The sequence below is a fragment of the Erpetoichthys calabaricus genome, chromosome 5, assembly GCF_900747795.2.
Source record: "Erpetoichthys calabaricus chromosome 5, fErpCal1.3, whole genome shotgun sequence".
Lineage (NCBI taxonomy): Eukaryota > Metazoa > Chordata > Cladistia > Polypteriformes > Polypteridae > Erpetoichthys > Erpetoichthys calabaricus.
This window is the reverse complement of record NC_041398.2, coordinates 195,498,533-195,524,461: the sequence shown is the minus strand read 5'-3', so window position 1 is coordinate 195,524,461 and position 25,929 is coordinate 195,498,533.

The following is a 25,929-nucleotide window of genomic DNA, read 5'->3' as shown; positions in this document are numbered from 1 at the left end:
CTGGCCTCTTTTACCTAATGAATCCTGCAAAATATTTCGCTTTCTGTTGGAGTTGCATTATTGAAGATTTTAAAATGGAGAAAACGGAATAATGGCTACTTCATACTGAATATTATGAAATACAAAACTCGTGAGTCTGCATCACTGAATGTGCAGCGTGTTTAAGCATGTTTGTTCTACCCCTTCACCTCACCTTGTCACCTTATGTTTTATATATAGTGTGCAACATGTTTTGGGTTGCTTAGCTGAAAGGGTAGGTGTTCAGTCTCAAAAAGTGATATCAGCCAGAATGCCAGGAGTAAGAGTAACGGCACCTCTGAATCAGAACCCACTAAAAGCAGGAAGGCATATTGAGTAGAACTGAACCCTAACTGTTGTAGTATTTTTAAAGATGGTAAAGTGCGCAGTGTCGTTCCATAGCCACCAGGTGGAGGTGTTGCCTATTAGTTATTGTACAGAGTGAGTAGATTGCACACCCTTTGCAAGTACGTGAACAAAATTTTTGTGAATGTAAGACATGGATGGTGAAAATTAGCAGCACAAGTGTTTTATGTCGAAATATCATTCTGTCAGATTGTGGAACATCTACCGTTAATCCACTTTTCCTATAACAGATACAATGTATTAGAATGTGATTTGTGGGAATTTAGAAACATTATTTCAAAGTTCTGTTTGTCCTCTCACAGTGAAAAGACATTTTCAGAAAATGCTTTAGCCATAGCTGGCACTGCCATTTTTCACAGTGCTTGTATACATCCAATTAGTTCAATGGTGATGGCACAGCTTTTTGAATACAGTGAGGTCATCATGAGTAAAAGGGTTTAGAGTCCAAATAGCAAAGGCCATGTAAACCACCAAGGTAAGGTTTGGGAGTTATTTGTACCACAAATGAAAGTCACTGTGTCATTTTAAAATTACCTACTTTGTTGATCCTTATTTGAGCCTAAAAATGACCTCATGATGATATGTGAATGGATACATCTTGACAAGAAGACATGTGCAAGAAGAGGCAATAGCTCCTAAGTGAGGAGGGTGAGGACATCACATTAAAAAGATGGCAATGGGAGTAGTTTAGGGTGTTGGGAAGCAGGGTAGCTGCATGTGATACTTAGTGAAAACAGGGCTTTGTAGGACTCGTGAGGAAGATGACTCATTTGGGTTTTCTGTGTTTTTGCCCTTATGACCTATTTTTTATTAAATTAATGTAAATAAGGACCTTTATTCACATTGTCTATAAAAAAAGTATTTACCCTTTGGAAGTTTTCACATTTTATTGTTTTACAACACTGAATAACAGTGGATTATTTTGCCTTTTTTGACACTGATCAACAGAAAAAGACAAAGTGAAAACACATTTCTGCAAAGTGTTCTAAATTATTTGGAAATGTAAAATAATTAATTACATAAGTATTCACCCATTTAATATGATACATTTAAATCATCAATAGATAACAGCTAATTGGTTTTTGAAGTCACCCAGTTAGTTTAATGGAGATCATCAGACTGTAGTCTGTAGTCAGGTGGTTTGTGGTGAGTCAGTATGGTGGCCTAACCTACACAATAAAGACAAAAGAACACTCCAAGCAGCTTTGTGAAAAGGTGATTGAAAAACACAAGTTGGGGGATGAAGACAACAAAATATCCATGTCACTGAATATCCCATAGAGTCCAGTTAAATCAATTTTTGGAAAGAGTGTGGCACAGCCATAAATCTGCCTAGAACAAGCCATCCACAAAACTTGACTGATCATGCAAGAAGAAGACGAGGGAAGGAGGATACAAAGAAACCTATGAAAATTCTGAAGGAGTTAAAAGCTACAGAGGTGGAGATTAGAGAAACACACAGCTGTGTGTAAAGCTTCACTACTTGCAGTGTTATGGGAGAATGGCAAAGAGAAAGCTACTATTAAAAAACACACATGACAACTCTGCTAGAGTTTGCCAGAAGGCATATGGAAGAAAGTTCTAGGGTCTGATAAGATCAAAATTTTGCCATCCGTCTAAATGTGATGTTTGGCCTAAGCCAAACGCTGCACATTATCAAAAACACACCATTCCCACCATGAAACAATCATTTCAGTTACATAAATTAGTAGTTTGTTTTAGATTTCCGTAACATTTTCTATAAAGAAGTGCTTCCCAGCTTCATTGGAGTCCTTGAGTATGGGATTCACAATTTTCTTCCTCTTCTTCTGCCTCTGCATCTTTTCCCACTTCTGTGTGGGATCGATGTGCTTGATCAGGCTTTTCCAAACAGCTCAGTCCACCTCCACACCAGTTAAGCCCTGTTCCTTCAGATCTTCTTTTACTTTATCCATCCACCTCCACTTTGGGCGCCCTTGTTTTCACTTCCCCTGTACTTCCATCCCCATTACTCTTTTGCCGACATTTCCATTGTGTCTACTTATCACACATCCATACCACTTGAACCTACTTTCCTGTACTTCCTTAGATATCTCTGTCAGTTCTGTTGTACCTCTGACTGTCTTATTTCTTATTTTTCTTTTTGTAGCTCCATACATCCATCTGAACCAAATCCTTGAGAATTTTGAAGACATGGATTAGGTAATCCAGTGTCAGGAGTGACATTGTTGTACTGTAGTGTTTAAAGGGAACACATAAAGCTATTTTTAAATTTGAATTTATACAGTACTAGCTGAAATACTCAGCATTGCCCAGGAGGAAAATAAAGTGTTTTTTTTTTAATTGTTTGAGAAAAATATAATAAAAAACCCACTACTTTAAAAATAAAAATAAATTAACAAACAATGAAGACTCACTAATGTGTTTGTCTTACGGTCTTGTATGCATGTTATCATCCAGTTGACACCAACAACAACCACCAGAAGGCGAACTGGAGGTGACCGCCAGCATTCTTTATGTTTGAGCACCACCAAGCCCCTGTTGCTTTTGAAATTAAATACAGTTGGCTGGTTACGAGCATAATACAAGACAGTAAGATCACCCCCCACCCTACCCAGAAAGGGGTGGGTTAGGGTTGATTTCACCCTACACTATTTTTTGTCAACCAATGAGAAACGTACCAAGTTTCATGAAAATCGCTCCAGCCGTTCGGAAGTGATGCTGAAACATACATACATACACACATACAAATTGACATTTATATATACTGTATATATATACAGTTAGGTCCATAAATATTTGGACAGAGACTTTTTTTCTATTTTTGGTTCTGTACATTACCACAGTGAATTTTAAATGAAACAACTCAGATGCAGTTGAAGTGCAGACTTTCAGATTTAATTCAGTGGGGTGAATAAAACGATTGCATAAAAATGTGAGGCAACTAAAGCATTTTTTTAACACAATCCCTTTATTTCAGTGGCTCAAAAGTAATTGGACAAATTAAATAACTGGAAATAAAATGTTCATTTCAAATACTTGGTTGAAAACCCTTTGCTGGCAATGACAGCCTGAAGTCTTGAACTCATGGACATCACCAGATGCTGGGTTTCCTTGTTTTTAATGCTCTGCCAGGCCTTTACTGCAGCGGCTTTCAGTTGCTGTTTGTTTGTGGGCCTTTCTGTCCAAAGTTTAGTCTTCAACAAGTGAAATGCATGCTCAATTGGGTTAAGATCAGGTGACTGACTTGGCCATTCAAGAATTTTCCACTCCTTTGCTTTAATAAACTCCTGGGTTGCTTTGGCTGTATGTTTTGGGTCATTGTCCATCTGTATCATGAAACGCCGCCCAATCAATTTGACTGCATTTAGCTGGATTTGAGCAGACAGTATATCTCTGAACACCTCAGAATTCATTCGGCTGCTTCTGTCCTGTGCCACATCATCAATAAACACTAATGTCCCAGTGCCACTGGCAGCCATGCACGCCCAAGCCATCACACTGCCTCCACCATGTTTTACAGATGATGTGGTATGCTTTGGATAATGAGCTGTTCCACGCCTTCTCCATACTTTTTTCTTGCCATTATTCTGGTAGAGGTTGATCTTGATTTCATCTGTCCAAAGAATGTTTTTCCAGAACTGTGCTGGCTTTTTTAGATGTTCTTTAGCAAAGTCCAATCTAGCCTTTCTATTCTTGAGGCTTATGAGTGGCTGGCACCTTGCAGTGCACCCTCAGTATTTACTTTCATGCATGTCTTCTCTTTATGGTAGACTTGGATATCGATACGCCTACCCCCTGGAGAGTGTTGTTCACTTGGTTGGCTGTTGTAAAGGGGTTTCTCCTCACTATGGAAATGATTCTGCGATCATCCACCATTGTTGTCTTCCGTGGACATTCAGGTCTTTTTGTATTGCTGAGTTTATTTCTCAGGATGTACCAAACTGTAGATTTTGCCACTCGTAATATTGTAGCAATTTCTCGGATGGGTTTTTTCTGTTTTCGCAGCTTAAGAATGGCTTCTTTCACCTGCATGGAGAGCTCCTTTGACTGCATGTTGTCTGTTCACAGCAAAATCTTCCACATGCAAGCACCACACCTCAAATCAACTCCAGGCCTTTTATCTGCTTAATTGATAATGACATAACGACGGACTTGCCCACACCTGCCCATGAAATAGACTTTGATTCAATTTTCCAATTACTTTTGTGCCCCTGAAATGAAGGGATTGTTTTAAAAAATGCTTTAGTTGCCTCACATTTTTCTGCCTGTGTATCTGTCCAGTTGCTATGTCTCTTGCATTCCACAAGGTGAAGTTTCACAAACATTACCAGTGCTTTTACAAATCCCATACCAAAAGGCATATGCATTACATTTGTCATTTCAATAGATGGTGCATCACAAACATTTGTAATAATGCATTTTATTACTACAAATGTTTGTGATATGCCATCTGTTGAAATTAAAAATGCACTTTATTGCTACATGCATTACAAAATATATTCTAATAAATGGTGAACTGCAACCATTACCACTGAGGTCTGTTTTGATTACTTGGATTTCAACCCATCTTAGATGGGTAGCGCAGGTTAGGTTAATAGAATTGTCTGATGGCTGATGTTAAGAGTGGTGTTCCACAGGGGTCAGTACCAGGGCGGCTGCTATTTTTAATATATATAAATGATTTAGATAGGAATATAAGTAACAAGCTGGTTAACTTTGCAGATGATACCAAGATAGGTGGATTGGCAGATAATTTGGAATCCGTTAAATCATTACAGAAGGACTTGGACAGCATACAGGCTTGGGCAGATTTGTGGCAGATGAAATTTAATGGCAGTAAATATAAAGTATTACACATAGGAAGTAAAAATGTTAGGTCTGAATACAAAATGGGCGGTCAGAAAAGTCGAGAGTACTACTTATAAGAAGTGTTTAGGAGTCATAGTGGATTCTACGCTATCACCTTCCCGACAGTGTTCAGAAGGCATTAAGAAGGCAAACAGAATGTTAGGGTATATAGCACGATGTGTGGAGTACAAGTCCAAGGAGGTTATGCTGAAGCTTTATAATGCACTGGTGAGGCCTCATCTCGAGTACAGTGTGCAGTTTTGGTCCCTATGTTACAAAAAGGACATAGCAGCACTGGAAAAGGTCCAGAGAAGAGCAACTAGGCTGATTCCAGGGCTACAGGGGTTGAATTATGAGGAAAGATTAAAAGAGCTGAGCCTAAAAGAAGATTAAGAGGTGACATGATTGAAGTGTTTAAAATTATGAAGGGAAATAGTTCAGTGGATCGAGACTGTTATTTTAAAATGAGTTCATCAAGAACATGGGGACACAGTTTGAAACTTGTTAAGGATAAATTTCGTACAAACAGTAGGATGTTTTTCTTTACTCAGAACCAGAGTGAGGCTAAGGATCTGCGCTAGTATCCAGAAGGTTGCCTGTTCGAATCCCTGTCACTGCCAAAAGAGATCCTACTCTGCTGGGCCCTTGAGCAAGACCCTTAACCTGTAATTGCTCCAGGGGCGCTGTACAATGGTTGACCCTGCGCTCAGACCCCAAGGGGTATGCGAAAACTAAAGAAATTGTATAAGGCAAAATAAAGAACAAACAAACAAACAAGTAGTGTGGTAGACAGTAGAACTTTAGGGACTTTCAAAACTCAATGTTTTTTAGAGGGCGACATGGTGGTACAGTGGGTAGCGCTGCTGCCTCGCAGTTGGGAGACCTGGGGACCTGGGTTCGCTTCCCGGGTCCTCCCTGCGTGGAGTTTGCATGTTCTCCCTGTGTCTGCGTGGGTTTCCTCCGGGCGCTCCGGTTTCCTCCCACAGTCCAAAGACATGCAGGTTAGGTGGATTGGCGATTCAAAATTGGCCCTAGTGTGTGCTTGATGTGTGTGGATGTGTTTGTGTGTGTCCTGCGGTGGGTTGGCACCCTGCCCGGGATTGGTTCCTGCCTTGTGCCCTGTGTTGGCTGGGATTGGCTCCAGCAGACCCCCGTGACCCTGTGTTCGGATTCAGCGGGTTGGAAAATGGATCAATGGATGGATGGACTGGCGAGCTTTGTTGAGCTGAATGGCCTGTTCTCATCTATAGTGTTCTAATGTTCTAATTGCTTGATAGCAGTTTCATTTTACAAACAGGATAGTGGTTTTAAAGAGTAAATAATATGTTTAATCAAAGCTCTTTACAATTAAAAAAAGTCACAACTGAAATTGAATCTGCTCTTTTCTTTCCTCCATCTTTGCACACTACTGTATAAACAACACACATGACTGCTGCATTGAATGGTATGTTTCACTAATTTCACAAATTATTCTTGTTGTTATTAATAGATAATATTACAATTATAGTAATATACTGTAAATAGAATTAATTATGCAATTTGACAAAGACCAAGTTGTAAAGTATGCGCTGACCAGTGTTATTAGACAGGTTCCAAAACTGGCACACACATGATCCTTCTAAAACCACTCACCATGGCAATACAATATGCTTGCAAAACAAAAGGAAGACACGAAAGGAAAATTTATATTTTGTACCCAAATCTGCATCACCCCAATGGCAAATGTAGGAACAACCCTGGTAAAAGGTTAACTGTTTAAAATTAAAAGTTAAAACAAAAGAAAATAAAAGAACAAGGATGTTCGGCATCAAGAGAGCCTCTGTAAAGCTGAATGTTGTGCGTTCTATGGTTTTGGAAGACTACACGTGAAGGGCTCGTGCTCTGAGCCTAGTTAGATGTATGAGACCAAATATAATTAACGTGAAAATAACCTAAAACTATACAACAGGGGTAATGAGAGTGAGGCAGCTGTATGGAGTTCAAGTGTTCATGAGTCTGTATTGTTTAAAAAAAATACAGCCTCCAAATTTTGCCATCCTAGGTAACCACCTTGCTTGCTTAAATGGCCTGAGTGTCTTTGATGGGTAAAGAAACGAGACCTTGTGATAAAGAACAACCCTCGGGGTGTACTGAATGCATGCTCAGGGACCCGTGACAACAAGAGGCTTTTTACCAAACTACCACCCACTCAATGAAACAATTGAGCCCCTGTGGACTGAAATTGACAGTGTGTCATTTATAGTAGGTGAAAGAGATGTCACGCTGTCAACTTACAAAGTGGCTCAGGCCACAGAGAGTAGACAGGAGAACTGAGAACTTCCTTGCAGACAGAGGGTAGAACCTAGTTCAGACTCGAGAGAATTGGTTCTCCTACGGTGAGGTCTGGGACTGGGACTGGTTGGAAGAATTCCTTCTGAAGTTCTTATAGGGGGGCATTTTATTCTTTTACCAGATATTGTTTTGCACATCTAGGCCTGTGGAATACATATTTCTGGGATTTTCAAATTCTGTTTATAAAAGCAAAAAAAAAGCAAGCTAGCGAATGCATACATCAATATTACCCCCAAGCGCACAAACTTTTATAAGTAACTTCACCATCTTTGTGAATTTACAATGCAGAATGTACAAAAAATGCAAAAAGAAGCCAAAATAAACAAAAAGGTTACTTGCTAGAATTGGCCTTGCACTGAAAAATTACATTTCAATGAAAAAAACTGTCATCAGCTTAGTATGGAAATGAAAGAGGTTCACATATGAAAATATTTTGATGGTGGTTTGCCCAAAATTGAACTTTTTCCACACTGCACCAGGTGGACATGTTATAATCACTCCTATTGTGGCTTGACTAATTAAAAAGAATAGTTAAAAAAAAGTGTAAGGAAGAAGTTGTAAAAATCAGGACATTTTAAGCAAGCCTTAGAGGATTTTGTATTGTACAACCTGGCATCCCTGGTGGCACCGTCATATAGCACAAAGACATGAATGGTTAAAGTGGCTTTACAAACAGATGGTTTGCAGTGAAGTTTACTCCCCAGGAGGAAGCTATAAAAGCGTAATTTCCAAACTGCACACACGCAACTGCTTTCAAAGTCTTTGTTAAAATGCAACATGTGGGAGACACCTTACTGTAACTGGACAAATTAGGTGTAAGAGCCATTTAATTGAAAGAAAAGCACATAAAGGGATGGAAGCAGTTGACATTTCACCGTTTTTTTTTGCAAATGAACTGTGGTGAAATGTATTCAAAGCTTAATGAACTTTTAGATGAGTGTCACAGGATTTCCACATGTGCATGTAATTTGCGTCGTGTTTCTAGGGGCTGTTCTAAATCTAAAACATTAATCCTTTTTGCCACTGTGACCAATATTAATAAAAGTATTGACATTTCTACTGCCTATCCACTGCCACATATCCTAAATTAGTAACTGTGAATGTCTTTCCAAGGGCATCTTAAACCAGAATTCAGTTTGTAATTCCATGTTTTGCACAAATAAAAAAACACACTTATGTTGGCTCTTTCACAAGAAACACTGTTTGTTTTTACACGCCAATTTTCTCTGATGGTAAAACGTTCTACCTCCCTGATATAGAAACCTTTTCTTCACTAACCTGTCCGCTGTAGTTGAGTTACCTTCCTGGTTGATGATAATGCTGTTTAAAACTCTTGAATCAAAAGACTGGGCACATGATGCCTTTGTCAATTGGATGGAAAGCTGCAATTGCAGGCCTGTGTCCACAACACTGCATTCTTACCATCAGAGCCCCCACACAGGAGAGACGTAGAAGCTTTAGCCTACTGTTACTGAGCATCATGCACAACACCTTCTCTCAAACCAGAGACCAAGTGATTCCAAACTTCAGGGCCAAAGTTGTTTCCATTGTGGCTGCTGCCCCCTAGTGGTTCACTTATGGCAACACTATTTGGGGATGTCGATCAAAAGCTTATTTCTATTCTCTGCAGGTTTTCTTCAGTCACCCTAAATTAGGGGTCCCCAACTCACGTCCTGGAGGGCCACAGTGGCTACGATTTTTCATTCTAACCCTTTTCTTAATTAGTGACCAGTTTCTGCTCCTAATAAACTTCTTTTGAATTAATTTTAATGGACTTACTCTTGGAAGACTCGGACCCCTTAATTGTTTCTTTTTCCTTAATTAGCAGCCAAACAATAATGAGATACAAAATGAACCAAAAAATGACCAGCAAACTGTGTCCATCATGCAATATCTGAAAATTAAGAAAGGTGAAGGTCTCAGGAATGCTGATCTGCTCAGGTCCCCAAAACAGTGCGCTTAAAAAAGAGAAAATTAACAATTGCAGTATTGCACAATGAGAGCAGCAACAAGCCATGGAATTAAAGAATGGTTTAATTAACAACAAGAATCAGAGTCTAATTAAGCAACTGACTGGAGTTTGAGGTCCTGACTTAGTTGGTCTTCTGTTGACTCACTCACTTCACATTTCATTTCTGTTTGGGTTCCATTTAAGGATAAAAATGAAGCAATTCAGGGGAATGATGAAGAAATTCAGGGGAACAAATCTTGAAAAAACAAGTCAATTAAAATTAATTCAAAAGAAGTGAAGTAGCAGCAAGAACAGTGCACTAATTAAGAAAAGGATTAGAATGAAAACCTGCAGGCACTTGGGCCCTAGAGGACCAGAGTTGGGGACCTCTGCCCTAAATGGGCTTAAATCCTTTAAGTGTTTTAATCACATCAGTCAGTGCTGCAATGTAATATGGACAATGAAAGTGCATTTAAAGCATTGTTGTCCATTATTTATTTGGACAAAAACAAAGTTGATTGAAGATGAAGTTCAGTTTTGAAGTTGTGTGTGATTTATAAAGAGAAAAAGTGAAATTACACGTCACAACGGTGTACCTAGAAGACTGGTCTTGGGAATAAAGCCAGTGTATATGGAGAAAAGGATGCAGATTCTAAGAATATCATTTGAAGTATATTTTGTGCTGAAAAATGCCAGTCTTACTCATTCTTAACATTAGTTGTGGTAGAAACAACTTAAAATCAAGTATTTGCTACACATTTTTTGTTCTAAAGCAGTATTCCATAAAAATAGCCAGACATATTCAAAAGGTTGGAAAGATGCATTTTTATTGTCCACAAAAGAAAAGGTTGCTGTATAAATGGTTTTTACAGGAATAAGAAAGGATGGGTTGATCCATCCTTTGTCCTGACCAGGTAACAGGTAAGCAAACCGTAAAAGAATGCATACTCTTACCATATTTAATAAAAAAAGCTTTGAGAATTCAAAGGTGGAAAACTACGAGGAACTAGTTGAGGAGCTTTTCACTTCCAACCTAGCACTTGGATGTAACATGTCTTTAAAAATCCGTTTCCTAGACTGTCATTTGGGTTTTTTCCACCGAGAACATGGGAGCAGTCTGTGATGAACATCTGAGGAAGGAAAATATGTTATAGTGGAGTGAGTCTGTGTTAGTAGATATCTGTTGGACATTCCACTGTGAAACACATTCAGATGATTGTAAAAGGAAAAAACTATCAAGTGACTATTGTTTGTAAGTAGTTATATTTAAAACACTTATATGTGTCATTTATACTGTATATAAGTCTAAATAATTAAATTTAAAGATATATTATTCTCTAAAAGAGTTTTTTTTTTCATTTTAAACTTTCAGCTCTCAGAAACTGGATGTGATAGAACAAGTATGTTGCCAGATTTGGATTCATCGCCCTCAAGTCTACAAAGAACACTTACATTTTTGGACAAGAGCAGAAAACATTTTTTTTGCAGACCATCATTATTGTTTGAACAAGTCTTTTTTGAAATCTTTCCTTTGACGTTTTTTATTTTAAAGTTCACACATCATCTCTACATAAAGGGCCATCCTGTTTAAACTGGGCCCCATGATGCCAAGGCTCTCATGACTCATGCGTTACATACCTGGCAACTGTAGAGCATCATAGTTGTTAAATGCCAATGCCCATGCAGAATTCACACATAATGATAGAGCCCACACAATAACTAACTCATAAAATGGCATCATAGTGATGTCACTGAATATAACAATAAAATTTTGTGAACCATGAAAAATACAAATTGATAGTAAATGATGTAAACACATTAGAAACATGTTAATTTCAGCAGTGAAGAGAGATGTGTACAACAGAAAAGTTTCAATTCGCAAGCAGTTTTGTAAAACTGACACCAAGATTTACTCATGTGCGATTTCACAGTTATTAGTTCTTGGGAGTTGTTAGAGGTTTTTTTAGGGTATAAAACTAGGATTACTGGTTCCTAAGGCTTTGTTCACAATTCTCCATGTTTACCCGTGTTTTCTTCTGCAGCTGTACATGTAATCTGATATAAATAGAGGAGCATAGCCAGGGTGACATTTCCAGCAGTGCAGAAAGATTTCTCCACATTTGCAGTCACTTGCCACATCATATCAACTTCCCAGCATTTCCACGTACTTTTAGTCAAACAGCTTTCCAGTGAGTTATTTGTGAGTAAAACCATACATGTGAATGGGGATTTATAGACACAATTGTTAACCTCTTCTATAATTTATCTCAATTACAAGGCTCTTACAGCAATTACTGTACATCTTAACATAGGCTTCCTAATGTGGTATTCATGAATGTTGAATGTATCAGACAAATGACACACAGTTACTGTAAACTAAGGTTTGCATTTCTATTAAAACCACACGTAAAATGAATTGTTCAAAAAAATTTGGACCCCCTTTAAGGTAGAATGCTGCTCCATAATCTTACCACATTGGCTTGGCCAGTTCTACTCAGATTTTAGCAATGTGGAAAACTCCACAATATGTAATTACAAATATGCAGCCAGTGAAAGCAAGCTGTTGTGAAGTGCTGCTATAATTACAATTTCCAGCTGACTCAGTTGTGATAAATGTCTGTTAGAAACTGTGCTTAAAAGTCTTTATGGACTTTTGTAATGTGTCATTCCCCTCAACTTAGTAACCAACATGCTCTCAGAATCAAAGTTATGTAGTGTAATGCCAGTCTAATAGAGTTGCAGGAAAAGCCAATGTGGAAAACCAGCTGGGAAGTTGAAAACACAATATAATTGTTATGATATAGAACAGCACAATGGTGGAAAGGGGAAACAGGTTTAAGATTAATTCAAATCTGTCCAGGACTTCACTAGTCCACCTCAGAAATAGGCCTCACCCCAGGCAGCCAGACCTCAAACTCAACAGGTTGGTTTTCAGGCCTGTGTAGGCCCAAAATGGGGCACTGGCTTTAAAAGTCCAAAAATACTTTTAAATGTCCCAAAAAACACAAAAATGCCCTTCAAGGAAGAAAAAAAGAACCCTTCTGGTTTGAAGGACAAAACAAAACTACTGTATGTTCTTTAAATTCAAAGAATGTATTAAATAAGCAAAGGAAGAACAAAATATGGGAAAACAAGGAAAAAAGACAAAAACTGTTTGCCTAAAAAGGCAACCTAAAGCTAACAAATCCAATGTCTAATCCATTATTGAGAAACCCAAGACAAAACAAAATCTAACATCCCCATGTCAAGCCAAACTGTTTCTTCTGACCCAAGCTCACACAATGTAGACGACCCATCTGTGGGCGCCACAACAGCCTTTCAGCCAACGGGCTCAGTCGGTGCGCGCAGTAACCTCGCAGTACGCAGCCAAGGCCGCAGAGACAGAAGAATTCCAGCACACCTTTCGGACTATGATGTGGGATATTGTCCTTCGACAGGTAATGTGCCCTCCATCACATGTTCTAAGCAAAGCGAATGTAGCAAACCGAGAAGTGCCATTAGCGCACATTCGTGTAAAAGTAACCGATCGGTAAAATCGGATCACGGCAGCAATAAATCCAGCGTACGTACAGCTTTAAGTCAAGTCTCCGTTTCCCTTCGAGACTCACAATCAGCAATAGTAAGTGAGGAAAAGAAACGTGCTGAACTGGAGGAGATTAAGCGGCAGATAGAGGAGGACGAGTGAGCTGACGATTTAAGCAGCCAGCTTGATAACCAAGCACGCGATGCGCTTCGCCAAAGAGACAGCTTAATGCAAAGGCTTTCTAGACAGTTCCGTCTTAGACAAGCAGAAATGGACTTGCAGGAGGCTTGTTTGATATCTGCCTTTTTTAAACAGAACAAGGATGAAGAACGTTTATCTTTGCATGCTTGTCAGTCTACTGACGTTTTTCTAGGAGTAAACGTGGACTCTCAAGTGGAAGTACGTGAACCTCCTAGTTTTCAAGATGGATTTGTGGAGTACTGCATAACACAAGGCATATTGACCGCATATTGAATGCTGACACAACTTATATGCTGCAGGATCTCTCCATCTGGTTACAGACCAAGTCACAAGCAAAACAAATCTCAGAGCAAGCTGTTCTTCTTTACCAAGGTGATGTCATAAATTCAGAGAGAAGAACACCACCCTCTTACATCAAGAAGAAAGAAAACCCCACCTCAGTGCATTACTGTGCTGAAGCAAGACCAGCTGAACAGCAACATGCCCTACACAGACAAAAGGTAAATCAAATCCTATGCCATACTGCTCATACTGTGATTGTAAAGAACATTACCTTAATAGTTGTGCAGAATTTAAGAAGTTAAGCACTGATCAGGTTTTAAAATGGATTAAAGACAATAACCGCTGTTGGAAATGTGCCCGTTCACATAAGCCTGAAGTCTGCAACTGAAAGAAGCCCTGCAAGGAACTTCACCTGACCATACTGCATGAGACAATTACTAACTCGAAGCAGAGTGTCCTAATGACAGTTGTTGAGCCAGAAATTATATATTTTGATCAGCAACCAAGACTACATAATGTCATGGTAAAGATTGTAAAAGTGCTACTTCACAATGCTGGACAACGCATTGAGGCTTTTGCTATACTAGACGATGGTTCAGAGAGAACAATTATCTTGCCTTCAGCTGTACAGAGTCTTAAGTTGGAACAGAGAGCAGAGACACTGACTCTTAGAACAGTAAGACAGGACCTTTTACAGGTGAATGGTGCATGAGTCACTTTTGATACCTCTTCTATAGCAGAGCCCTATAAGAAATACAAGATCACACAGGCATTCACTGCAAACTGTCTGGGGTTCTCAGAGTATTCCTACCCAATTTCCCAGCTTCAGAAGTGTTACCACCACCTACAGGGCCTTCCATTGCCAGAAATCAATAAGGTCCACCCCTTGCTTCTCATTGGTTCAGTCATTCCGCATTTGATTGTGCCAAGCCACCCAGTGATACAGGGACCACAGGGCACACCATTAGCCATACATACTAATTTAGGTTGGACTTTACAAGGTCCCACAGGTGTGCAGAAATTGCAGATAAATGACCACTCATGGGCGGCACGGTGGCGCAGTGGGTAGCGCTGCTGCCTCGCAGTTGGGAGACCTGGGGACCTGGGTTTGCCTCCCGGGTCCTACCTGCATGGAGTTTGCATGTTCTCCCCGTGTCTGCGTGGGTTTCCTCCGGGTACTCCGGTTTCCTCCCACAGTCCAAAGACATGCAGGCTAGGTGCATTGGCAATTCTAAATTGGCCCTAGTGTGTGCTTGGTGTGTGGGTGTGTTTGTGTGTGTCCTACGGTGGGTTGGCACCCTGCCCGGGATTGGTTCCTGTCTTGTGCCCTGTGTTGGCTGGGATTGGCTCCAGCAGACCCCCGTGACCCTGTAGTTAGGATATAGCGGATTGGATAATGGATAGATGAATGACCACTCATGCATGTTGACATCCATTAGTGCACCAGTATCTGAGCTTATGAGTAATGCAGAGTGTCAATGTCAGATGGACAAACTTCCCTACACGAATGAGAAACATGCTACTCGATCAAAACTGGACATACCAGCTGTAGAGCTGTTGCAAGCAAAACCCATGAAAGTGAGTAGTGAAGAAGTGCAACGCTATGCAACTGCGTTCTTACTGCATAAGAATGATGGGACCCATTTTAAAGCCACAAAAGAGGCAATACTACCTAACCTACAAAGCATTGAACATCATCTTCCTAAGAACCAAGAACTAGCTAATATTTATAACCATCAAAACCAGCAGCTGATGGATTCTGGGAATGTAAGAGTTCTAACTCAAGCAGAAATTGAGGCCACTCGGGTTCCTAAGGTCTCTCCTATACCTGGAACATTGTCCACATCAGTATCTTCATATCTGACCACTCACAAAATCAACCCACGACCACAGACTGAAGCTTTGGACCCAATGCAGATATCGCTATCCTTAAGCCTTGATCAGTCACCAACATCCTCACTACTTCCTACTGAATCAAAGGCAAAAGTGTTTGATGCTGTTCCCAACAAAACATTCCACAGTAGTGGAATTAATGTCCACATTTTAGTTCCATTTCAGTCAATACAGACAGTGTTCAAAATGAATGCCCCTATGCCTCCAGCCAATGAGACAGAAGCACTGAAACAGTCCTTTCAGTACCGAAGCAGTTAAAACCAGAGTTTTCCCAGCCAGGTTGATCATCAGGTGGAATATCCAGAACTACAGTAGGAACAGTTGCCGTCAGTGATCAACACTTTCCACACCCAGGATCGATCTATCCCAGCAGCAGGCAGTCATCAGCAGCTTTCCGATCTGCTATTGTCTGAACTCAGACTCAGATATTAGTCAAGTGTACCTGTGAAATGATCCCATGACTGTACTTAACTTGACAATTGGGAAAGTCACTTAAACCTTTGATGGGGTCTTAAGTTTGGACAACCTGTCTTCAGATGAATGCCCATTGTTATAAATGTAAAGGGTCAAGACTGATACAGCTTCCTGACTTTACTGATAATGCCATAGATTGTAAGAATAGTTTAAACTTTCTTGTTTTCAAATTTGTTGCACAAATTTGTGGCTGTGTAAAAAAGTTTAAGAATGTTACGCCCTCGACCGGAAGTGGTCGCCTGTTCACGACAGACTTTTCTTTCTGCCATATTGGTTTATCTACAGTATGTTTGTTTGTTTATTGTTTCCGTTGTTTTTTTTACGTTAAATAAATATAAAATACTGAAATTCAAGAGTCTCATATCGCCAGTCATCTGACCGTGACTCCTGCACTCAGCTTTCTGTTAGCTAAACCCTGCAAATTAGCACATTTCCAGAGGTCCCTGATAACCCTCTTTTACAAACATAGTGATGTATCACCAAGGCATGTGCAGGAGAACACCCTTCTGTTCATAGCAGAGGCTCAGTGCCTACTGAGGACTCAATGCTGGAGGGCAATGAAGGGTACAGAAAGCAGTAGAGGCATAGAAGCTTTAAAGAGTGATATCATTTAACTGATGAAAGAGTTGGATGGATCAAGTTCAAAGCTGGGGAGATGGGTAAGATGAGAACATATGCATCCTGAAGGATTGTTTGCTTTTGTGGTGTTCACTGTGGTGCCAGTAACAGGAAAGATAGGAACTGTGAAAAGACATAAAAAAGAAAAACCCACCCAGGATATCTCCAGCTTATCTGCCAAATCCTATTATCCTGCATTCTGGTGGCTGTCAAAATATAATATATTTTTAATACTGATTCTACTTTATATCATTCTCAGCGTGAGTAACTCTTCATTTTTCATTAGAAAAATTTCACATATACTCTGAATAGAAAAATGAATAAATGAATGTCAATTGAGTCAAGTAAATTACTTGAATATTTTTCAAAGTCTCCTTTTAATTGGGCAGAACAAAAAAGATCTTCGTTCCATCCAAAATGAAAAAGTAAAGCAACCCCCCCCCCCAACCGCAAAATCTCCGAATGACAAATGAATGCAGCGGGTTGCCAGACCACACAAGTCTAAACAGCAAGGTGATAAATGAAACAGACAACCATGTCAGGAAAGAAAATTATGAGTGACTGCAATCTGCAGTGAAAGTAATTCAATTTTGTTAAGTCTAATTTATCAGTTTCAGTCTATTCTTTAAAGTCACCTCATCATTATTACAACAATCAAAATATGCTATTATGGGTACAGTATTTAATGCATGCAATTTAAGGCATTCTGAGTAGAAAACTCAGTTTATATTTAGCTCAGAGTCTGCAGAGAAATCCACAAATGTTTATTATTCTCCAAACTTCCAGCATTCCGTTTTGAATGCCACAAAGGTTAATGGAAATATGTATTTTTTTACAGATTAAATCAAAGAAAATACACTTTAATGGACAGCTTGAATGACACCAACTGGTACAAGTGCCCGCAATCCACAAGCAGAAAACTTTTACAAAGATCTTTCAATCAAGTCAAGTAAGAAAGCACTGAGAGCCAAACCCAAGAGGAAATTGCTCATTGTAGCCTCTCTGCCTATCACACTGACAGATATGTTGAGTGAGAAATTTTTATTCACAGATATAGAATGCTTGTTTTTTTCATTTTTTAAAGAAGAAAATGTAAATTTTTATTCTCACTGGGTATACTTCTGTGACTGTGTAAAATTCTTCCCCCTGTTCTCTGAGTGAAACTTTATGTGCCATGAAATGTGTTACACCGGCATCTGACTGCTGTAATAAATCACATTTATAGTCAAAAACCATACTTGGCAAAGGAAATACTAAACTGAGAAGCTCATAGCGATGTAATAGTAAATAAATAAACCATTCTATTAACTTTAGCTGATTTATATATTGTGCCTTATGTGTTAAGGTGAAATTGGAAAAAAATTTTAATGCATCGTGCGTATCAAACTCTATATCAAATACTGGTCTCCGTGTTTATTGGTAATTAAATTTATACATTTGAATAAATAAAATAAGTCTGCAGTATGTATATTATAGTTCAGTTATTCTGTTCATTACATTAAGTGGTTAGAATGCCTGTAATTGTATTTATCCGTCATTTCTAATTCTTTATATCCCCATTAAAAGCACATTGTATGCCATTAAGGGTGCTGAAAAAACCAAATTACTGTCTAGTAGAAAACTGACAGACCTCTTCAGCATCCATGATGTGATCCATTAATCAAGTCTGCCTAAGGTTGGTTTGTGTCAGGTGCTGCCGACATAGACTCGAGCTCCAAAGCAATTAAAACAGTACAACAAATAGAAAAAATAATAACAAGTTAAAAAATTATAAGAAAAAACCTCACACCAAGAAAACACAATAATTCAGTCTTGTATTAATTGTCTGAATTCACCTATTCAAATACAAGGTTATTCAGGACAAGCTGTGCAGCTCACATAGGTCAGAACAGAATCACCAATAAACATTAAATACGGGCCTGCGCCATGTGGGAAGGAGCCGGAGCACCCAAATATTAGGAAAGTGTACAAACTCTACAAAGGCAATTCACAGAATAGAGTGCATTTTGAACCCTGGCCTTGGAAGCTATGATACAGCAACATTAAATCCTGTCCCAGCATGTTACCAGGGCCGATGTACTGTTTCAGATTAAAAAGGCAGTATGAAAGGATAAGCAGCTAGAAGATGATATGTAACTCAGACACATAGCCAAATATATTGCCAAAATATCATACCAATCTGTTTTTAAATCAAAATCAGAAAGCCACAATTGTAGATGGACAATTTAAAACAAAAAAAAAACTCTTCAGCAGAAATCACTAAATAAATGCACAGAAGTTAAGGGATTTGAAGTTTGAAGTTAATAAAAAATGTTACGATAAAGTGAGAAATATAACCTACCTAAATTAGAATAATCTGCAGATGAAAACAAATGTTAGTTTCGCAATATTAGAAACTACAAAAAGAATCTAATCCCATGAAAAAAGCCAGGGAGTAAATTAAAAAGATATCAAAGCAATATAAAATAATGAGCATTTTGGAATTTTTGTACATGTTTTTCTCAGTATTTATTTTACCTTTGTGGCAATTGTATAATTCCATTTGTGGTGTTTTCTGATTGCTGCTTCCATGTTGTTTATAACTAGGAGGCCCACTGCTGGGCATGACATGTGATATGATGAAGGCAGTGTGGTGTTAAGGCATTTTGTATGTACAATTTTATTTAGTTCATGATTTTTTTCGATAATTGTTTTGTGTTTGTAGTTTATTGCTTATTTTGACTTGAAATGACAAAGGTCATTATTGATTTTGTTGTTTACACCAGGGGTGGGCAAAGTCATTCCTGGAGGGCCGCAGTGGCCACGGGTTTTTGTTCCAACCCAGTTGCTTAATTAGAAAACAATCTTTGCCAATAATTAAATTTCATGGCTTGTTAGTGCTTTAACTCTGCCATGTCAGGTCATTCTCATATCCTAGATTTTTTTTCCATTCTAAGGATATCATCCAAATACTTTGAAGTGTAAAACGGATGGGTAATTCTCAATCCTTCACTTTTTTCTCTTTTCTCTTCTCTTTCCTTCCAAGTATTTAATTAAACCAAATAGTGCACGATAAATACACACAGGTGTAAAGGGTAACAAGCAAAATGGATAACTGCTGGTTTCTTTTGTCATTTGCATCTTATTGTTAATAAGGAGCAATTAAAAACCGAGAATGCAGCTGTTTAAGACTTAAATAAGCAATAAGGGTTCATAATCTTAACGAGGGAGATAACTAAAATGAAGCAGATTTGTTTCTAGAGCAATAAGTGCTTCTTATTAAGCAATTGGGTTGGAACAAAAACCTGCAGCCACTGCGGCCCTCCAGGAATGACTTTGCTCACCCCTGGTTTATACGATGCTCTGCGTAGCATCATATGGCCAATTTACGTGCACTATTGATGTCACAGGATATGACACTACAAATATGGCACCTTTATATCACTCATAATCCTTTAGCAATAATTTCAATTCAAGTAGGCCCTAGCACCAGGTTTTTGAGCTCATTGTGATCAACTTTGATTTTTGCTTTGCTCTTTGGTTTTGGCATCTTGATCATTTGCCCTTAATTTTTGAGTCTCTGCCTACCTTTTGACCATGTCTCTGATGTTGTGGACTAGATGTCCCAATAATAATTCTTTGCATTTATATAGCGCTTTTCTCACTACTCAAAGCGCTCAGCAATTGCAGGTTAAGGGCCTTGCTGAAGTGCCCAACAGAGCAGAGTCCCTTTTGGCATTTACGGGATTCGAACCGGCAACCTTCCGATTGCCAGTGCATATCCCTAGCCTCAGAGCCACCACTCCGTCCTCCAAAGCACACAAGTCCCAATAAGTTCCAAAAGCACTTCCAAAAAAATTCCCACAAGAGTTGGATATCACTGTCAAACCCCAGTTAGTAATAAGGGCAAACACAGACTCATTAAAATGAAAAAAAATGCTCTGTCTCACTAAGAAGCTCCAAATGAGCACAAAAGAGCACAAACATAGACTTTAATCTTGAAGTGTCCACTTTAATCTCATAGTTTATCCATCCATTATCCAACTTGCTATATCCTAACACAGGGTCATGGGGGTCTGCTGGAGCCAATCCCAGCCAACACAGGGCACAAGGCAGGAACAAATTCCGGGCAGGGTGCCAGCCCACCGCAGGGCACACACACACACACATCAAGCACACATTAGGGACAATTTAGGATCACCAATGCACCTAACCTGCATGTCTTTGGACTGTGGGAGGAAATCCACACAGACATGGGGAGAACATGCAAACTCCACGCAGGGAGCACCTGGGAAGCGAACCCAGGTCTCCTTACTGCGAGGCAGCAGCGCTACCACTGCACCACCGTGCCGCCCCTCATAGTTTATTTTGTCATTACAGTAATACCTCGCTATATCGCTCTTCGACTTTCGCGGCTTCACTCTATTGCGAATTTTATATGTAAGCATATTTAAATATATATCGCAAATTTTTCGCTAGTTCGTGGATTTCTGCGGACAATGGGTCTTTTAATTTCTGGTACATGCTTCCTCAGTTGGTTTGCCCAGTTGATTTCATAAAAGGGACACTATTGGCAGATGGCTGAGAAGCTACCCAACCAGAGCGCGTATTACGTATTAAATAAAACTCCTCAAATATATTGTGAGCACGGGGGCTGTTCACACCCCCAGAGGATACGGCCACTCCTCAAAAAACGCTGAAAGATTACCTTCACATTGCTCCCTTCCTTGCTGGGCTTACATGTGGCTGCTTTGTCAAGCGATATGCTTCCCGCACTGTGCTTCGCATACTTAAAAGATCAAACAGCACGTATTGATTTTTGATTGTTTGCTTCTCTTTCTCTCTCTCTCTTGCTCTGACATTCTCTGCTCCTGACGGAGGGGTGTGAGCAGGGGGGCTGTTCGCACCTCTAGACGATACGGACGCTCGTCTAAAAATGCTGAAAGATTACCTTCACGTTGCTCCCTTCCTTGCAGCTGCTTTGTCAAGCGACATGCTTCCTGCACGGTGCTTCGCATACTTAAAAACTCAAACGGCACGTATTGATTTTTGATTGTTTGCTTCTCTCTGTCTCTCTCACTCTCTCTGACATTCTCTGTTCCTGACTGAGGGGTTGTGAGCAGAGGGGCTGTTTGCACACTGGCCTGGAGGATACGGACGCGCCTCTAAAAAATGCTGAAAGACTACTTTCACATTGCTCCCTTCCTTGCAGCTGCTTTGTCCGGCGGTGCTTTGCATACTTAAAAGCCAAACAGCCCTATTGATTTTTGATTGTTTGCTTTTCTCTCTCTCTCTCTCTGACATTCTCTGCTCCTGACGCCCACTCCTTTGAAGAGGAAGATATGTTTGCATTCTTTTAATTGTGAGACGGAACTGTCATCTCTGTCTTGTCATAGAGCACAGTTTAAACTTTTGAAAAAGAGACAAATGTTTGTTTGCAGTGTTTGAATAAAGTTCCTGTCTCTCTACAACCTCCTGTGTTTCTGTGCAAATCTGTGACCCAAGCATGACAATATAAAAATAACCATATAAACATATGGTTTCTACTTCACGGATTTTCACCTATCGCGGGGGACTCTGGAACGCAACCCCCGCGATCGAGGAGGGATTACTGTAAAGTAGAACGTCATAAACTTCATCTTAAAATCGTTGTTCCTCAAATCCCATCGTAACTAAAGTAGCACGTTAAAAGCTTCGTATTCTATGTGTTCTATGTGTGTGAATCTCTAGTGCTTCTTAAAAGGGCTTTCTCTTTTATAGACAGGAGCGTGCAAACAGTGATCATCACACAGAACACATTACATTCGTAATATTACAACTCTTTGAACATTTTAGAATACTAAGATGAATACTGGATATCATTTTCGAAATAACATGCATTATAGCATGTAGGGGCATAGTGGCACAGCGTTAGCGATGAGCTGCCTCCCCCATCTAAGGATTGTTCCTGCCTCCTGCAAGATGCTTACTGGGATGCGCGCTACCAAGAATGGAATAAATTATTGCAGCAGTACTGTCTCTGACAAACGTACCAAACCCCAATTCCTGTCCTGTTTTCTTTCTCCACATAACTAATCACTACACAATGAGCTCTGTAATAAATGTAAAACCAGCTGTAAGCTTATAATGCCAATTCTTCAAAACTTTTATGGAACATTAAAAAATTTTTGTTATACATATTTAATTATTCCATCCATCCTGGGTCATGCCAGTCCCAACAAGCATCAAGCGCAAGGCAGGAACAACCCCTAGATGGTGTGCTAGCGTATCACTACTTCTTCACCATTGCTCCCTCACGTGTTTAATTATTAAGAGTATAATAATAATAATAATAATAAATTTTATTTGTATTGCACTTTATATTTTAGCAATCTCAAAGTGCTACAGAGTAAAAAAAAATAAGAGTCTATAAAAATACTTTAACAAAAAGTCTTTCTAAAGCGATGAGTTTTTAGGTTTCGTTTAAAAACATCAGTCAACTGTGGGGCTCTCTGGTAATCAGGGAGGGCATTCCAAAGCTTCGGCGCCACAGATGAATTAATTATATACATTATAATATAATTATAATATAATATACATTATATAATTAAGTTAACGATTTATCTGTAAAATGTAATATACATATTTTAATGGATTTCATCATAAAAATAATATCAAGTATACATCCTAGTATTCTAACAGCACACAGCTCCAAGAGGATAGCTTAGAAGTCAGTCATAATCATTTGTAAATAAACGCTCTCCTTCATTGAATTGAATTGAATTCCTTTATTGTCATTGTATGGTACAATGAGATTCAATATGCAAATCCTCTTTAACTTATTTGCCTATAAAATCTTAAAATAACAATAATAATAATATGACAAAAACAATGAAAAATATATATAATATGAAAGCATAATTATAATAAACATATACATACAGTGCAGATAGTTCAAATGGTTTATAAAATGTCTCAGGTTGTGCAATGTTACACTTGTAGTGCACGTTTACAGTGAGGCAATTGTAATTCTAAGTATAAGCAGTTCTACCAGTAGCACCTGATTAAGAGCATTAATAGTACGCATGGCTAAGGGGGATCCATGCAGATGCTTGTGGCTTTCCGGAGGTAGTGTGTGCTATAAATGTCCTCCAGGGGTGGAAACTGTATCCTGATAATCCTGTGCACTCTCAACACAACCTGCTGTGGAACTTTCTGATCAGCTACTGTATAGCTGTGATTCCACACTCAGATACAGTGGGTTAAAATATTCTGAGTGGTGTACTGATAGTAACAGTGCTAAAGCAGCTGTGGTATTTGGATTAGTTTAGTCATTCTGTGCACCATTATATTGTTACAGAATGATTACAAATGTAAACAATATGCAATTAATTTTGGAGTATTTGATAAAGTCCGCGTCATGGATGTGAATATGAAAAACAAGGGAAACTACACAGAAACAGCACTGCTTTGACGCTGGATGCCAGCAGTTTGTAAAACTAAGCAGAAAAGTGCGTACGTGTGATCTGAGGCTGCCATGAAAATGTGTGTGGCTTTACACAAAGTTTAGTTTTTATACATCTCAAAGTGAGGCCCATGGAACATAACATGGACAGCTTACATACATGAACAAAATCAAAAACAAAGAATAATGCACATGATCAACAAAAGTAACATAATCAACATAAATAGCAGAATCAAAAATGAACAAAAGAGATATAAAACATGAATCTGAACTCTAGCCAGGGAAGGAACCCTGACTGAAACATGGTACCTGGTGTGTGCTTTTTCATCTCATGGTCCAAATTCCCATCTCATAGTCGCATAACAGGTGGTGTATTACTTTACTTTTTCCATATATTGGCTAAAGTAAAATATTTAATGTTATGAGAAAGTAAAATACAGTTTTTAGAACTTAGCTTCCAATAATTTTCATCAACTTTTCTGATTTAGTGCTTTAATTTTGATGATTGGTTCAGTTACTTCCTTTAGAGTGTTTTACCCCAGCTTATTTCCTTCTACTTCCTGGTTTATTGTTCATCTCTTTAAGAAAACATTAACTATATATACAGTACAAATACTGTTCTGGCTCAAAAGAAACCCCAAATTACTGAGGGAAATACCTTCAGTGAATTATTTAATGCATGCTCAGTCATAATTAAGGCAAGATTGAGCTTGTAGTGGAAAATATTGCTGCAGTTAAGTGAAAGAAGATATGCAACAGAAAAAGGCTGCAGCAGACCATACAGGTGCTAAAGAAGAAAAAGGCTCAAGAAGAGAAAGGCTCATCCAGGGGGTTATTATATCTGAGGTGGAGTGGTAGCTTCACCCTTTGCTAAATATTTTGTCCTGACACCAAAGTACAGAGAAATGAGCTTGCTTTATAACAAGAGAATGTCTAAATTCTTCAGCTTATCTGTTTATCATGGAGGAAGTACAGCACCAACAATAAACAACTAATACATCAAAGGAATCCTTTTGCCTTTCTAAGCATTGAAAATGTAGTCAGTCTAATGTTTGTCTATTGCTACGTTTGCTCTTTCTTATAGTTCTCTCTCTTGTAAAAGCTGGGAGTACTTTTAAAAGGTTTAACTGCAATGTTTAGGCCATGAAGAACATTAAAAACTTGCTATCCACTGAGCAAAGCACAACATACAGTATGTTAAGCTATAAAGAGCTTATATTAATTACAGAAATTTGTATTAGGTTACAGAAGTCTCCCCTCCCACCTAAACTTCTTCTCTACTAAATTATCTATTTTGGCCTTATTGCCATTATTATTTTACAAAGCTAGGAGTGACTCGCCCATAACTAAATTTAGTCCCTACAGTATTGCCTACTTTAGTCTAAATATTATTAGTATTCAGTGAAGCTGTAAATGCTCTCCCAATGTCTAGCATATTGTCTTCCTGGAGCTATCCATTATTATCCCCCACCCATGCCCTCCAGTATACTCCAGATCACAGGTGTCGAACTCCAGGCCTGGAGGGCCGCAGTGGCTGCAGGTTTTCATTCTAACAATTGACCAGTTTTCACTGCTAATTAACTCCATTTTTCCCTTCATTTTACTAGCCCTATTTTTAAGGATTCAGTCCTCTCAATTGATTCTTTTCTTCATTAAATGGCAGCCAAACAGAAATGAAACATGAAGCGAACCAACAGATGACCAGCTAAATTGGGGCTTCAAACGCAAACCAATTTCACTCCAACCAGTTGCTTAATGAGAAGCCAATTCTTGCTGTTAATTAAACCTGTTGTTTAATTCCATGGCTTGCTCTCATTCTACCACAGCAGACATTTCCCAAACTGTTGATTTTCTGTTTCTGATTACTGACCTGAGAGATCAACCTTACCAAGACTATCACTTTTCTTTATGTTCAGATAATGTGCTTAGCTGGTCACCTGTTTGTTCATTTTGTGTCAAATTATTGTTTGGCTGCTAATTAAGGAAAAAGAAAGAACTAAAGGGTCTTAGCTGAGTTAA